Source organism: Schistocerca gregaria, chromosome 1 (assembly GCF_023897955.1).
Source record: "Schistocerca gregaria isolate iqSchGreg1 chromosome 1, iqSchGreg1.2, whole genome shotgun sequence".
Taxonomy (NCBI): Eukaryota; Metazoa; Arthropoda; class Insecta; order Orthoptera; family Acrididae; genus Schistocerca; species Schistocerca gregaria.
The window spans coordinates 965,024,484-965,040,909 of record NC_064920.1 but is presented as its reverse complement, the minus strand read 5'-3'; positions in this window follow the sequence as shown (position 1 = coordinate 965,040,909).

The window sequence follows — 16,426 nt, the reverse complement described above, 5'->3', positions numbered from 1 at the left end:
TTTGTGTAAACACTTCTAATCAGAGCATGGAGAGGCTTTTTGCTGTAGAGTCTAACTTCGTAATGTAGCTTTATTTTACAATGATAATCAGAACAGCTTTTTTTTAGTTAATGTAGGTGATTACTATGAGGGCTGTTTAGAACATGTTTATTCAGCTGACGGAAAACATCATCCCTTAAGTCCTGTAAAGCTGAGGTAAATAATTTCTTAAAAAGCGTTTTTCACATAAAATGGACATTTGTCTAATACTTCCTGCTCTTGCACTGATAAACTTGATCATACCGTATAGTAGATAAGTCACCACTGTTTTTTTTTTTTTTTTTTTTTGTTCAAGATACCGGTAGTAGGAATTTTAGAACATGGTGAAATTTTCCAAATACGGCGCTCTAGTTTTTTGTACAGTTTCGTAGCCAAACACAAAGTGTAAGAAACAGGATTAGGTATGCATACATATTAAAATGGTAGAGCAATCCTTGCCAGTGGATGTACCAACCTGAATGAGTACCAAAAATTTCTTGGAAGCATCTTTGGCCGGCCAGTGTGGCGGTGCGGTTCTAGGCGCTTCAGTCTGGAACCACGTGATCACTACGGTCGCAGGTTGGAATCCTGCCCCGGGTATGGATGTATGTGATGTCCTTAGGTTAGTTAGGTTTAAGTAGTTATAAGTTCTAGGGGACGGATTACCTCAGATGTTAAGGCCCATAGTGTTTTTCCCAAAAACAGTTAGCAGCGGGGATTTCTGTGTACACTGCTAGCAACAAGGGATAAACATTTAGATGCAGACAGAACTGCAAGACGTCTCAGAACATGTTCGTCATCCTACGATAACTTTTCCTGCTCGCGAGCTGAACGAACGTAAGCCAACCCAAAAGGAGCAGATAACAAGTGGTGGTTATGAAATAAACTCCGAAATGCGCTATGGTTAGTTAATAGAATCGGAGTTTTTATTTGTATGAAAATAACTAAATGCAGTATAAAATTAAGCTGCGCGCTTAATGTGTGTTACTGATGACTCATTAAGAGCATTATTGAACAAAATGTCGAAAATGTGCTTTCTGGGACCTGGTTGTGCAATTTCTCCTTTTTTCTGTAAATTTTGTGGAAAACTGAGGGTACTTGATATTGCCTTGGACAAAAGGCATTTCTGGTCATTTGTGTCGTCCATACATTTCTCTTCGCTGTGATTTCAGCAGATGAAACTCGCTGCAATTCAAAACCATTTGTCCCGTTGCTGATCATCTCTACGTTAGCTCCTGTCACTTCCAGTCGTGCAGTTGAATGGTAAACACATTTTGGGCATGTTTAATTTACATTCCGCTTAGCAAATTGATAAGAAAAATTAATCAATCCACTAAATATCGCAGTTCACTTTCCACTCTTACGAGAAAGTGATAATTAAATTGAACATTAAAATACAATGTAATTATTTCTTCTCTTCCATGCAGATTTCAGATTGTTTCTTTTCTTGTAAAATCTGTAGTACGAACTTCTGTTTTTAAAATACATTTCAGAATGAGACTGTTTTGATGGTAACGTTAGTAAGCTGTAACCAATCGGAGCCCCATTGCACTCACGAGGGACCGATTTTAACTTTATTTTCAGGAAGAAGTGCAGCACGACGTATATTCATCGAGTACGTTAACTAAAATAGCCATTGTACAAGAGTAATCACATTGTAGCAGTTGGCGTTACGTTTTCCTTGTGTCGACAGAGCATACTAGCCGGATGTATTTTACTAGACTTTTTCACTTTCTCTTTCGTATACAGGAAGTAGATTCAGCCTCGCAACGGATAACGTAGGAAGTAAATAACACATTTTTAAAGAACTGGCATATATATTTTTATCTGCTACCTAAGGACTGTAGCTTAGATATTGTAGCTTAGAACTTTAAAAAGCTGACACTGCAGTATCTCACAGTTTCGTCATTGGCACAACCAACAGATGAGCCTTGGTATATCAGTTAACTAAAGAAGAGGCTCAGATAGATGTTAAGTGTAGTTAATGCTCAACATACTTTCACAAGGAAACCAGCAGTTCCAAAATAAGTCGAAAGTAAGAGGAATGTTTTGTTGTTATGTAGTAGCCATGGAAGGGCTGTGAGCCAGATCTTGTAGGAAAAAGTAGGTGACGGGTACCAGGTCACAAGTTCTTTCTAGCCCAGTGCATGTCTTAGCCAAGCGATAGAAGATGTAGCATCATTGTGCAATGGTTTTATAAGGTAGGATTATTTTGTAATAGCGGGTGGAGCGGGAAACAGTTTAGATAGGGACGAGGCCTACAATATTGAGTGTGACCTTGTTGAAAGTAGCACCTGGAATGAAAGATACCAATGTTGCCTTGGTTCCTGCTTTCATGTGGTATGATCAGCCCCAAATGAACAGCTCTGTCAGGAGGGTCAATATGCAGCTAGATCATCTGCTTGTATGGCTACTTTGACTCACATACATTTGTTTCCTGTTGATGTTATTGCTAGGTGGGACTTCAAAGGCATGGCTTGCAACTCGGTAGGAAAGGGAAGGGTAAATTGACTGGGACAGTAGCAAAACCTTTAAAGGCGGGAGCACTGAAACTCATGTGAGTATCTCTTTTTTAGGCTAAGATCAGCGTCCAATGATTCAACACTGAATTAAATTTAGCTTAATCAGGAGCCATACAAGCAGGTACTATAGTTGTTAAAATATCACAATATTCTCATAAACGTACAGGGAAAAATAATATTAGCTTGTCACAACTCTCATGAAAGCACAATGCAAAATAATGTTAGTATATTGCATCAGAATATCAGGGAATTAAAAATCTATGTAGATGAGCCTCTTTTTTTGTTTAAGAGATTTAGAAACTGAGGGTGGCATAGATGTGTTATACATGTCTGAACATCACACAGTCACAGATATGGAAAAGGTAACTGTGGTTGATATAAACTTTCAGTAGAGACATTATGGAGAGAGGAGGAGTTGCCATATATGTTAAAATTTATCGTAGTCTGAAAAATTTAGTAATTGAAAGATTTTGTGTAGAGCAACTTATAGAAGCATGTTGATGTGCGTTTAAACTGAGCAATGGTACTTTTATTATTGTAGCTGTGTTTAGGTACACGTTGAGAAATTTTTAGCTAATTTAGGAAAACTTGGATTCTTTGTCATGCTATCTGTCAGACAAATGCAAGCAAATTATTGTTTGTGGGAATTTCAATGTAACTGAATGAGTCAGACAGAACACTTGAACTTTAAATATTACTTGGTTCTTTCAATTTGACGTCAGTTACTGTTTTGCCTACTCGAGTAGTACAAGAAAGCAGCACATTGGTAGATAATATTTTTGTAGACCAAGATAAATTTAATCAAATAAAAACTTTTCCTGTTAAGAATGGTCTGTCTGATCATGATGCACAGTTAATTAGAGTATATGACATAGCTCTATACAGTAATGCGAAACAGCCCTCCAAATTGGTGTATTAAATCAACGATTTAATAATTACAAATTTTAGAGAAAGCTTGTGACAGTCTTGTGGCGAGATATACACGCAACTTCATGGCAATTTAAAATGTAACCTACTTCACGATACCTTTGTGAATGTATTTGAAAACAGTTTCCCTAAGGAAACAGTGAAACATAGTTGTAAGAAACCATCTAAAAAGCCATGGCTTACTAGAGGGATGAAAATAGCTTGTAAACAGAAAAGGGAAATCTATCTTGTAGGTAGAAGAAGTACTGATCCAGAAACAGTGAAACATTATAAAAGTTACTGCTCTGTACTAAAAATAAAATATTAAAAAATCCAGAAGTATGTGCATTTGCACTTCTTAAAATACAATTGAGACAATATGGAATATTGTTAAAAGGGGAACAGGGCAATTAAGAGCATAGGAAGACTAATATCCATCATACTCAATACAACGTTTTTTAACAAAACATCAGATGTAGAAACTTATTTTAATAATCATTTTTAAATGTTGTAGAGAAAATAGGATCGAGCTATTCGTTAGATAATGCGAAATTGTATATGTAAGAGGCACTACCTATGCAATTTGATAAAATTCAAATGTAACCATCATTTTCTACTGAAATAAGAAAATAATAAATTCACTTAAAGGTAAAAGTTCACATAGATCTGACGGCATTTCTTACAAAGTACTAAAAGCTTATTCCCTACTGATATCTGGGATTCTCAGCCACACATGTAGCAGCCCACTGAAGCATGGCATTTATTCAGGGAGACCAGAATGTGGTACTGTTAAACCTTTGCATAAGAAAGAGGATAAGTCTGAAGTCACCAACTACTGCCTAATCTCACTTAATACAGCTTTGTAGAAAAGTTTGGAAAAGTAATTTATTCAAGACTAGCTTACAAGTTTGTAAACACAAAGTACTAACAAAATGTTAATTCAACAGAAAATGCTATAAATGCTGTCAGTGGTCAAATATTAAATGCTCTAAATAACCAAACATTACACATTTGGATATTTCGTGACTGAATGTGTGAATCATGAAATTTTTCTAGATAATCTTTAAGTAATGGTATAAGTGGGAAGGGCACAAGTGGTTTAATTCATATTTAACTGGAAGAATGCAGCAGATTGAAATTAACAGTACAGATAAGCTGCAAAAATCAGCAGAGTCCTCTAACTGTGGTGCTGTCAAGATTGGTATTTCGTGAAGATGCAGAGCTAATTTTTTTTGCTGCTAATACAAGTATAGTAATCACACCGGACAACCAAGAACTAGCTAAGGAAATTGTAAATAATGAACTAGCTGAGGCAATTGAAAATAATGAACTGGCTGAGGAAATTGTAAATAATGTCTTTCAGAAAATTATTAAGTGGTTCTCCGCAAATAGACTCTCACTAAAGTTTGAGAAAACGCAGTATATACAATTCTGTACAGTAAATGGCATAATAACGTTGATAAATATAGACTTTGAGCAGAATTCTGCTGATGAGGCAGAATATTCAAAATTTCTGGGTGTGTCCATTGAGGAGAAATTTTATTGGAAGAAACACATTGATGATCTGCTCGATCAGTTAGGTTCTACTACTTGTGCTATAAGGGTTATTGCAAAATTTGGTGATAAAGATATCAGTTAATTATCCTACTATGCATAGTTACATTCAGTGCCTTCATGTGGCATCACATTTTGGGACAGTTCACCATCAAGAGAAAAAGTATTCATTGCACAAAAGCGCGTATCTGAATAATAGCTTAAGTCCGCCCAAAATCACTTTGCAGGCACTTATTTAAGGAGCTCGGGAAATTCACAGTCCGTTCGCAATACATGTATTCACTTATGAAATTTTGTATTAGTAACACATACCAGTTCAAAATTGGAGCAAAGTGCGCAGCAACAACACTAGAAGAAAGGATGATCTTCACTATTCTGTGTTAAATCCTACTTTGACAAATAAAGGGGTGAATTACACTGCCACAAAAATGTTTAGTTATTTGCCAAATAGCATTAAACGTCTGACAGGTAGGCAACCAACATTTAAAAAAATTAAAAGAATTTCTAAATGACAACTTCTTCTACTCAATGGATGAATTTATGGATATGAATTAGTAATCGTAGTCAATGAGCAAAGTAAACTTACGTTAAACTGACACATTTCACATCATTAAGAAATATCGTATTCATGATCTATGGAACAAGTATTAGTGTAATGTAATGTAATATGCAACTGTGGAAACGAAATATCATATATCCAATGAAATCCAAATCTTAATTTTGCTTAATATTATATTACAACAGCTAAACCTCTTTATGTACTTTGGATATCTACAGTGTCTCTGTATCCTGGCGATCGAAATTGAAGTTGTAATAGAACCTATTAAAGGCTTTACTTTACGGAAGTATGTGGTACCCTCCAAATTCATCCAGTTAACGAGTATTTATGATTATAGAGAAGTTATTGTGTATGTTAACAATGATTGCATAACATGTCTCCATAAACAGTCAACTCATTAAATTATACTGAATAACTGACCCACACAAGAGTTAATATCACTTGATCACTGATACAGCAAATGTCATCATGTTAAAACACTTAGTTTATCTTAAATAATTAATATAAAGTACGAAAAATAGTCGCCAACTTACGTATTTTGGATCTCCTTAAATAAAAATCACCAAGTGAAACCTATTTGTTCACTAAGACCGTTTTCACTCAGTATTCACGTAAACTCTCCTATTTTAGACTAAACCCAATGGAATTCTTAATAATTCACGTTATTTACTTATTTATGCAAATTACAGAAGTCAGTTGACAAACTTCTAAAAAACTGCCTTTTTGTAACAAAGAATTATTCTGTCAAGTCAAAAAATCTGTCTGTCATTTTAATAACCTGTTAAATTATGTCACTCGATGTGAATTAGTAACTTTTCTGCACAAATTACGATACCAGATGTACATGTGACTTATAAACTATATCTATTTTTAGTAATTCTTTGACAAGGTTATAAATACAAGCAGCAAGAAGGGTCGGGAGCTCATTCGGAATGTCACTTTGGTAAAGTGTGTTTGTGTTTTATTGTTCGAGGTGGATAAACAATGCAAAGATCATGTAAAAGAAGTGCTACTTTGTGTTTTGTCATTGTCTTTGGTGGACAGTGGAATTAAGATAAATATTTGAAGTTTAAATATTTGTTGGTTTCGCTCGTTGTTTATCGTCAAAAGCACATCAAAAACACGGGACCTCATCTTTTTAACCCTAGGCAACCAAATTTAGAGCCAGCTTCAGCATCGAGACACAGCAGCGATCCAGCAAGCAGCAGCGATTAACACAATGCATTTTAATGGCGCCAAACTAGCATCTAGTGATAACAAGCTCCGCAAGTGGGAGTGAAATAGTGCGATTATAACAATATCTACGACTAGACGACAATTATAATGCACAGTATTGAAAATACTTGGTTCGCCTCACGCACGAAGTCCCATGCCCACGGCCGCTCAGTCCACTAGGAAACTGTCCTCATTCAGCCCTCGTCACGATCTCTTTCAAGTAACGGACAGTCCGCAGCTCGTGGTCGTACGGTAGCGTTCTCGCTTCCTGCGCCCGGGATTCCGGGTTTGTTTCCATGCGGGGTCAGGGATTTTCTCTGCCTCGTGATGACTGGGTGTTGTGTGATGTCCTTAGGTTAGTTGGGTTTAAGTAGTTCTACGTTCTAGGGGACTGATGACCATAGATGTTAAGTCCCATAGTGCTCAGAGCCATTTAGTAACGGGCAGTTAAATGTAAACTCGTCCTCGCTTTTGACGTCAGATATAATAATTTCCCTGCTTAAAGCAAACAAAGTAATTTTGTTAGTACCTAGTGTGATGACGAATTCTTATTCTGGCTCGGATCAACTGTCGTGAGAATTTTGGTACGTATATTTAAATTCCAGGTATTACAGTATTCCTGATACACTATTTTACGTCTCTTCCTGCTTCAGAGACATGTAGTAACTTCGGGGACATTAAGAGCTCTTTCCTCCTAACCTAAGTGGCATGTCACTTTCCTTGGCACCCGAAGTGTACCTACACGCTAACCTTCCAGAAGGTTCGAGAAACCAATTTGGAATATTCGCATGAACGGCTTCCGTCCATGACACCATTGCTGCCCTAGCCCTGTCGTTTCTCTTCGTAACTTCTGGAACAACAGCAAATATCACTACCTTCTTTGTCACTGAATGTATACAACCTTCAAAATATCATAGAAATCAAACTGTAAGTCAAATTCTTATACTGATTGCAAAACCTGCCTTCTGATTGGTTTGATGCAGTCCGCTACAAATTCCTCTCCTGTGCCAACATTCTCATCTGAGATTCGTGCTTAAACTCAAGTTCCTCAGTTATTTCTTTTATGTTTTCCAATCTCTTCTCCCCTACAATTTTTATCCCCTGCAGCTCCATCTAGTACCATGGAAGTTGTTGCCTGATGTATCAACACAGGTTCAGTCATACTGTCCTTTCCTCTTGTCAGTATACTCTATACGTTTCTTTCATCGCCGATACTGCAGTGAACTATTTCCTTCTCAATTTTCAACACCTTCATATAGCACCAAATGCCAAATGCTTAGATTCTCTTCTTTTCCGGTTTTCCCTCGATACTTGATTCACTGTCGTACACTGCCATGCTCCAACTAACAAATACTGCTACCCCAAATTAAGGTCCATGTCTGGTATTAGTCGATTTCTTTTGGACAAGGACGCACCTTTGACTATGTCACTCTGACCTTCTTGTCCTCCTTACTTCTTCCTTTATATATTGTTTTGCTTGCCAGGTAGCAGAACTCCTCCACTTGACCTACTTCCTTTTACGAAATATGGATTTATATTTCTCACTAATTTCATTTCTGCTCTTCGCAATGCTTTCGTCTTTCTTCGATATACTCTCAGGTGATATTCGGGCTCAGCAAACTGTTCATTCTATTCAATATCTCGTGTGACTGACAGCTATATCAACGATTCTATGCACTAACATCCTTTCACCCTGAACTTTAATCCCACTTCAATACCTACCTTTTATTTCGGTCATTGCTTTCTCGCTGTAGTGATTGAACAGTAGGCGAAAGGACTGTATTCTTGTGTTACACCTTATTTAACCCGAGCACTTCATTCTTGATCTTAAATTCTTTTTGAAACTTCTTGGTTCTTGTACACTTGGTATTACCAGTCTTTCGCTAAAGCTTGCTCCGTTTTTCTGGGAATTTTGAACACTTTGCACCATTTTACACTGCTGAACGATATTGCTATGTCAACAAATCCTAAAACGGTGTCTTAACTTTTCTTAAGTCTTTAGGGTGATTGATAGCTCTGACACTTATCTGCCATGGTTTCATCAAAACTGAATGGATGATATATTTCCGAATGACTGACGGTATGTCTCCCATCTCATATCTTGAACATCAGTTTGAATAGTCTATTGGTTGTCCTTTCCTTCGATGTTTTTAGAAATGCCGAAATAATATTATCTATCCTTTCTGTCTCACAAATGGAAGTCTTCCAAAGTTCTGTCAAACTCTGACTGTAATACAGAATATCTCATGTCATATCAACCTCCGTTTTTTCTTCTACTACGCCTGTCGACAGTTCCTGCTACTAGTAGTGGCCTTCATTGTATTATTTCCGCATATTCTCTTTCTCAGTGGAATTCCTCCTGCACTCGTAACGTCGACACCTATGCTTGTTGAATCTCTTCTTCAAATGACCATTTTTTCGGTTCCTTCATATTTTTACTACAGCAATAGCTTTTCCTTCTCTAACTTTATTTATTTCATTCCTGTTTGATTTATATTTTTGTGTTCTTCTATTTTCTTCAACTTCTTCATACTTCCTTTGTTCATCGATTAATTGAAGTAATTCTTCTGTTATCCAAGATTTCTTCGCAGTCATCTTTCTTGTACCTATACGCATATGTTCAGTTTTCCACTGAGCTCCTTATTGTGCTGTTCATTATTGCAGTATCTCAAGGCGCAGAAAATTTCAAACGAATCTCATCGTTTCTTCATATCCTACATCACTCCGCATTGATTCTTCCCGATGATTCACTCAAACTTCGCCTACTCTTCATCACTGCTAAGTTATAGCCAGAGTCTATATCTGCTTCTGGGTACGTCTCATAATCAAATGTCTGGTTTTGGAATCTATATCTCACCACGAGGCAATCCAGTGACTCCAGGTATTTCTAAGTACACCTCCTCCTCTTGAACTTTTCAAGCAGTGTATCCGTTATTACCAGCTGAAGTTGACTGCACAGCTCTACTAGCCTTTTTCCTCTCTCATTCCTGCTGCCGAACCCATATTACCCCATAACGTCGTTCTCATTTCCTTCCATTAACACAGTGTATCAAACTCCCATAATCATTAGATAATCATCACCCTTTACATACAGAGATACTCATTAAGTGCTCTCATACACTCAGTCTTGCCTTCATCTTCTGCCTGTGTCATCGTCAAGTATTGCAAACTTATTGAGATGACGTTGTCAATGAAATTTTCAGAGTAACACACTCTCTGACTTACCTTCCTGCACCTAACGAATCCTACTACCATTAAACTATTTTCTGCTGCAATAAATATTATCCTATATTCACCTGACCAGAAATCCTTATCTTCTTTCCATTTCAGTTCACTGATACCCGCCATAACTAGACATAGCTTCGGAATTTCCAGATTTTGTTGTTTCCCAGACTCATTGAATGTTTCGCTTTCGTTGGTTATCCACTCTATTTCTCTTGATTACCTTTCCCTTGACAGACCGTTTTCGCAGTTCCGAATGGGACATTAATCCTTAAACTTTTGCCAATGAAGAATCATCATTTTCTAGCCTAACGCACAATAATATATTCTTTAACTATAACAACAGTCATCTATGAATATTAAAACCTAACTGCTTGTAGTAGTCCACTTATTACTTTGCTTGAATTTGGTGTGGCACTGTGTCGGATAAAATGAAGACTGAACTCCTGTTCCATTAAGCCACTTTGCATTAACATGACGCTTTTAGTGGACGAAACATCAGTTCTTCTATGTAGTGCTATATCTTGCAATATATTATAGAACTTATTACGTCTTCTTCTTGCAATACAGACACACAGTAACAACCATCCGAACTTATTTTTAATGTCGTTGCTCGAAAGACCTGTTGTTGCATGCCCGGGGGTACAAATGGTGGGGGACCCTTAAACTGGTTGTCGCTTGCCACTTTCTGACCGTGCGCCCTGTCCACACCACGTACCAGACATTCCCCGCGTCGGTCGTATTCTTCTGCTCCAAACTGCTGCTAGCTTGCCTGAAATTATGTATCTAAATATGTAAGCGAGTGTAGGGGAGCCACTCAGCAGTAAAAACAACACTATCCTACATCTGGTTGAAAAACTATATTCTGAAACGATAAGGAAATCGCAGGTTGCACTGTTTACATTATAAGACATAAGTATTTAGGCCAACTAACATTTTTGATGATTATCTGTCCCCAAAATCAATTGGAAGAGTGTACGTGTAATCGACATGGCGCCGGTGATTATTGATAATGCAGAATCCGAATGATCGAATAAAAGTTCTTACGCTCTTCACGCATACACAGATATCTGGCAATAGTCCTCCTTGACATTAGTAATAATATAACACCTTTCATAAAGTTAAATTTTCAGTTCTCACTTGTACGAGCCTGCGCGTAACCGTCTCGGCGCGGCTGATTTTTGATGATGCGGAACGCGATGACCGAACGCACGTTCTCAAGCTCGCTACAAGACACAGGCACTCGATTGCACTCTTTTGTGGTAACTAATTTTACTGATTCATATCATTTCATTCTGCGAGACCGAACACGGTGCGGATGACTGATGTACGGTGCGACAAGCAAACGGGCGAATACTCAAAACGTTATCAGCGCCACTGCTCATAATTAATTATTTCTTTGCGTACTTTTCACTGAATCCATTTTCATATCTCATTGCTTCACTGTAATAGCGCTTGTAGCAACACTAGAACTTACAAAACAGTGCCTTTCACATGTAGAGCTACCCAAACCACAACATAACAGCTTCGAGTCGTGTGCTCGACTCTACAAACGCGCTGCCCGCACAGATACTCCGCAACCAATCCAGTGATATGACAATAAGCTTACATCCCCGCACGAAAAAGTTTTTCAATTGTCGCAGAGAATACCCAAATCTAGATAATTCCCTCCTGCAGGGGTTTAAAGAGATGGCGAGGTGCATACTGCCCCATCCCACAGGTATGGACCCATTGGCACACTATGGACCAGACTTGAGTTACTCACAATCAGAGAAACATAGAGAACAGTAAGAAAATAGTTTTAAAATACGGAAAAAATACATAATGATAGAACCCTATCTACAGTGCAACCTGTATAGCAAAACCCATTTACAATACAGTGGATAAGCAAAGAGTTAACATAAGAAGACGCAAGAATATTAAGTCCAAAACTAGAAAGGTTTACAAAAATGCAAGAGGTTAGATATGATATAGAGGTGCCTGAAAGAAAGAGAAGATAAAAAAATAGTAGAAAAAAAACGGACTTCCACTGCTGCTCCAGGTAGATTGTATCACTGGTGACACTATTGGACATAAAAAAAGCTAGAGAACCTACATCATCACTAGGCCGTCAAAACACAGCAAAAAAAAAAAAAAAATTATTTCACTAGTCAACACACTGCGTCACAATGGACCGTTCTTTGCCCTGAAAGGGGTGGGGAGTGGCTGTAGCGTTGATGCTGCGCCGACCCGCAGATGAGCAATGTAGTCGTTGTCTGCTCGCCACTCTCACTTCGCGATAATGCTTCAGCGGGTGTACATGACACTGGTGAATGATGCTCTCAGTGTCGTCCTAGTAATGGCTATCAACCTACTCATAGTCTGTTGCTACTACAGAGGATATTACGATGTTATATCTGACGTAATAAGCACATAGGCAAATAAAAAGAATATTTGGATCACCTCCCCCCCCCCCCCCCCCCCATGAACCATGCACCTTGTCGCTGGTGGGGAGGCTTGCGTGCCTCAACGATACAGATAGCCGTACCGTAGGTGCAACCACAACGGAGGGGCATCTGTTGAGAGGACAGACAAACGTGTGGTTCCTGAAGAGGGGCAGTAGCCTTTTCAATAGTTGCAGGAGCAACAGTCTGAAGGACTGACTGATCTGGCCTTGTAACAATAACCAAAACAGCCTTGCTGTGATGGTACTGCGAACTGCTGAAAGCATGGGGAAGCTACGGCCGTAATTTTTCCCGAGGGCATGCAGCTTTACTGTATGATTAAATGATGATGGCGTCCTCTTGGGTAAAATATTCGAATTAAAGTAGTCTCCCATTCGGATCTCCGGTCGGGGACTACTCAAGAGTATGTCGTTATCAGGAGAAAGAAAACTGGCGTTCTACGGATTGGAGAGTGGAATGTCAGATCCCTTAATCGGGCAGGTAGGTTAGAAAATTTCAAAAGGGAAATGGATAGGTTAAAGTTGTATATAGTGAGAATTAGTGAAGTTCGATGGCAGGAGGAGCAAGACTTCTGGTCAGGTGACTACAGGATTATAAACACAAAATCAAATAGGGGTAATGCAGGAGTAGGTTCAATAATGAATACGAAAATAGGAATGCGGGTAAGCTACTACAAACAGCACAGTGAACGCATTATAGATACGAAGCCCACACCTACTACAGTAGTACAAGCTAGCTCTGCAGATGACGTAGAAATTGAAGAAATCTATGATCAAATAAGAGAAATTATTCAGATAGTGAAGGGTGACGAAAATTTAATAGTCATAGGTGACTGGAATTCGGTAGTAGGAAAAGGGAGAGAAGGAAACGTAGTAGGTGAATATGGACTGGGGCAAAGAAATGAAATAGGAAGCCGCCTGGTAGAATTTTGTACAGAGCACAACTTAATCATAGCTAACACTTGGTTCAAGAATCATAAAAGAAGGCTGCAAACATGGAAGAAGCCTGGACATACTGACTGGTTTAAGATAGATTATGTAATGGCAAGACAGAGATTTAGGAACCAGGTTTTAAATTGTAAGACATTTCCAGGGGCAGATGTGGACTATGACCTCAATCTATTGGTTATGACCTGTAGATTAACTGCAAAAATGTGGGGATTTAAGGAGGTGGGACCTGGATAAACTAAAAGAACCAGAGGTAGTACATAGTTTCAGGGAGAGCATAAGGGAGTAACTGACAGGAATGGGGGAAAGAAATACAGTAGAAGAAGAATGGGTAGCTTTGAGGGATGAAGTAGTGAAGGCAGCAGAGGATCAAGTTGGTAAAAAGACGAGGGCTAGTAGAAATCCTTGGGTAACAGAAGAAACATTGAATTTAATTGATGAAAGGAGAAAATATAAAAATGCAGTAAATGAAGCAGGCAAAAATGAATACAGACGTCTCATAAATGAGATCGACAGGAAGTGCAAAATGGCTAAGCAGGGATGGCTAGAGGACAAATGTAAGGATGTAGAGGCTTATCTCACTAGGGTAAGATAGATACTGCTTACAGGAAACTTAAATAGACCTTTGGAGATAAGAGAACCACTTGTATGAACATCAAGAGCTCAGATGGAAACCCAGTTCTAAGCAAAGAAGGGAAAGCAGTAAGGTGGAAGGAGTAGATAGAGGGTCCATACAAGGGCGATGTACTTGAGGACAATATTATGGAAATGGAAGAGGATGTAGATGAATACGAAATGGGATATCCGATACTGCGTGTAGAGTTTGACGGAGCACTGAAAGACCTGAGTCGAAACAAGGCCCCCGGAGTAGACAACATTCCATTGGAACTACTGACGGCCTTGGGAGAGCCAGTCCTGACAAAACTCTACCATCTGCTGAGCTAGATGTATGAGACAGGCGAAATACCCTCAGACTTCAAGAAGAATATAACAATTCCAATCCCAAAGAAAGCAGGTGTTGACAGATGTGAAGATTACCGAACTATCAGTTTAATAAGTCACAGCTGCAAAGTTCTAACGCGATTTCTTTACAGACGAATGGAAAAACTAGTAGAAGCCAACCTCGGGGAAGATCAGTTTTGATTCAGAAGAAATGTTGGAACACGTGAGGCAATACTGACCCTGCGACTTATCTTAAAAGAAAGATTAAGGAAAGGCAAATCTACGTTTCTAGCATTTGTAGACTTAGAGAAAACTTTTGCCATTGTTGACTGGAATACTCTCTTTCAAATTCTGAAGGTGGCAGGGGTAAAATAAAGGGAGCGAAAGGCTATTTACAATTTTTACAGAAACCAGATGGCAGTTATAAGAGTCGAGGGACATGAAAGGGGGGCAGTGGTTGGGAAGGGAGTGAGACAGGGTTGTAACCAATCCCCGATGTTATTCAATCTGTATATTGAGCAAGCAGTTAAGGAAACAAAAGAAAATTTTGGAGTAGGTATTAAAATCCATGGAGAAGAAATAAAAACTTTGTGGTTCGCGGATGACATTGTAATTCTGTCAGAGACAGCATAGGACTTGGAAGAGCAGTTGAAGGGAATGGTCAGTGTCTTGAAAGGAGGATATAAGATAAACATCAACAAAAGTAAAACGAAAATAATTGAATGTAGTCGAATTAAGTCGGGTGATGGCGAGGGGATTGGATTTGGAAATGAGACACTTACAGTAGTAAAGGAGTTTTGCTATTTGGGGGGCAAAATAACTGAAGATGGTCGAAGTGGAGAGGATATAAAATGTAGACTGGCAATGGCAAGGAAAGCATTTCTGAAGAAGAGAAATTTATTAACATCGAGTATAGATTTAGGGGTCAGGAAGTCATTTCTGAAAGTATTTGTATGGAGTGTAGCCATGTATGGAAGTGAAACATGGACGATAAATAGTTTGGACAAGAAGAGAATAGAAGCTTTTGTAATGTGGTGCTATAGAAGAATGCTGAAGATTAGTTGGGTAGATCACGTAACTAATGAGGAAGTATTGAACAGGATTGGGGAGAAGAGACGTTTGTTGCACAACTTGATTAGAAGAAGGAATCGGTTGGTAGGACATGTTGTGAGGCTTCACGTGATCACCAATTTAGTATTGGAGGGCAACGTGGAGGGTAAAAGTCGTAGAGAGACTACATAGGCAGATTCAGATGGATTTAGGATGCGGTAGGTACTGGGAGATGAAGAAGCTTGCAGAGGATATAGTACCATGGAGAGCTCCATCAAACCAGTCTCAGGTCTGAAGACCACAACAACAGCATGGATCTCGTCTAAGTTAAATTTAGTTATAAATGAATAATACAAAAATAACATTCATTAAGCAGGAGTAATAAGAAATTTTTAAATGTAAACTCTTATGGTTAGCACACCTATACACACTAATAATCACTAAAATTATATCACTGTATGGGTAAGAAGAAACTTTATACATACAGGCTAGATTGAACAGATAGAAAGTGGAAGCATTATAATACTGCATATGGTATTAAAACATCATAGTTAAATCTCACTCAATTGGAATGTCCTCATAAAACCTCTTAATAATCAGAAATAAATGTTTGTACTTAAGGAGAATTGCAGGTGACTTATGTACAGATTCCCACATCTCACATATAACAATCAGTCATCAATCTTGCCCATTTTGGTATGGTTTAATATTTTACACATTGTGTATGCTCTCGTGGCATGATGTTTGCTGTTGATTACACCCTCAAAATTGGTTATATACTCTTTCGACTTGCTATGTTCCCAGTTTCGCACCTGGTCATACGATACATCATGCCCTGAGTTCTGATATCCGTAGTTGCCAATGTGTCCTCTGTGACCACCATGGCCATGGAAACTACCGCCATGTCTCCTGCTATAGAATCATTCCAATGTCGTGCACTATGTCTGTTGTTATGGTCTGAATGGTTATTTGTGGTGGGTTCCTTGTTTCCTGATACTCTTCTATCATCTTCTCCTCCTCCTACTCCTCGTGACTCATACATGTCTT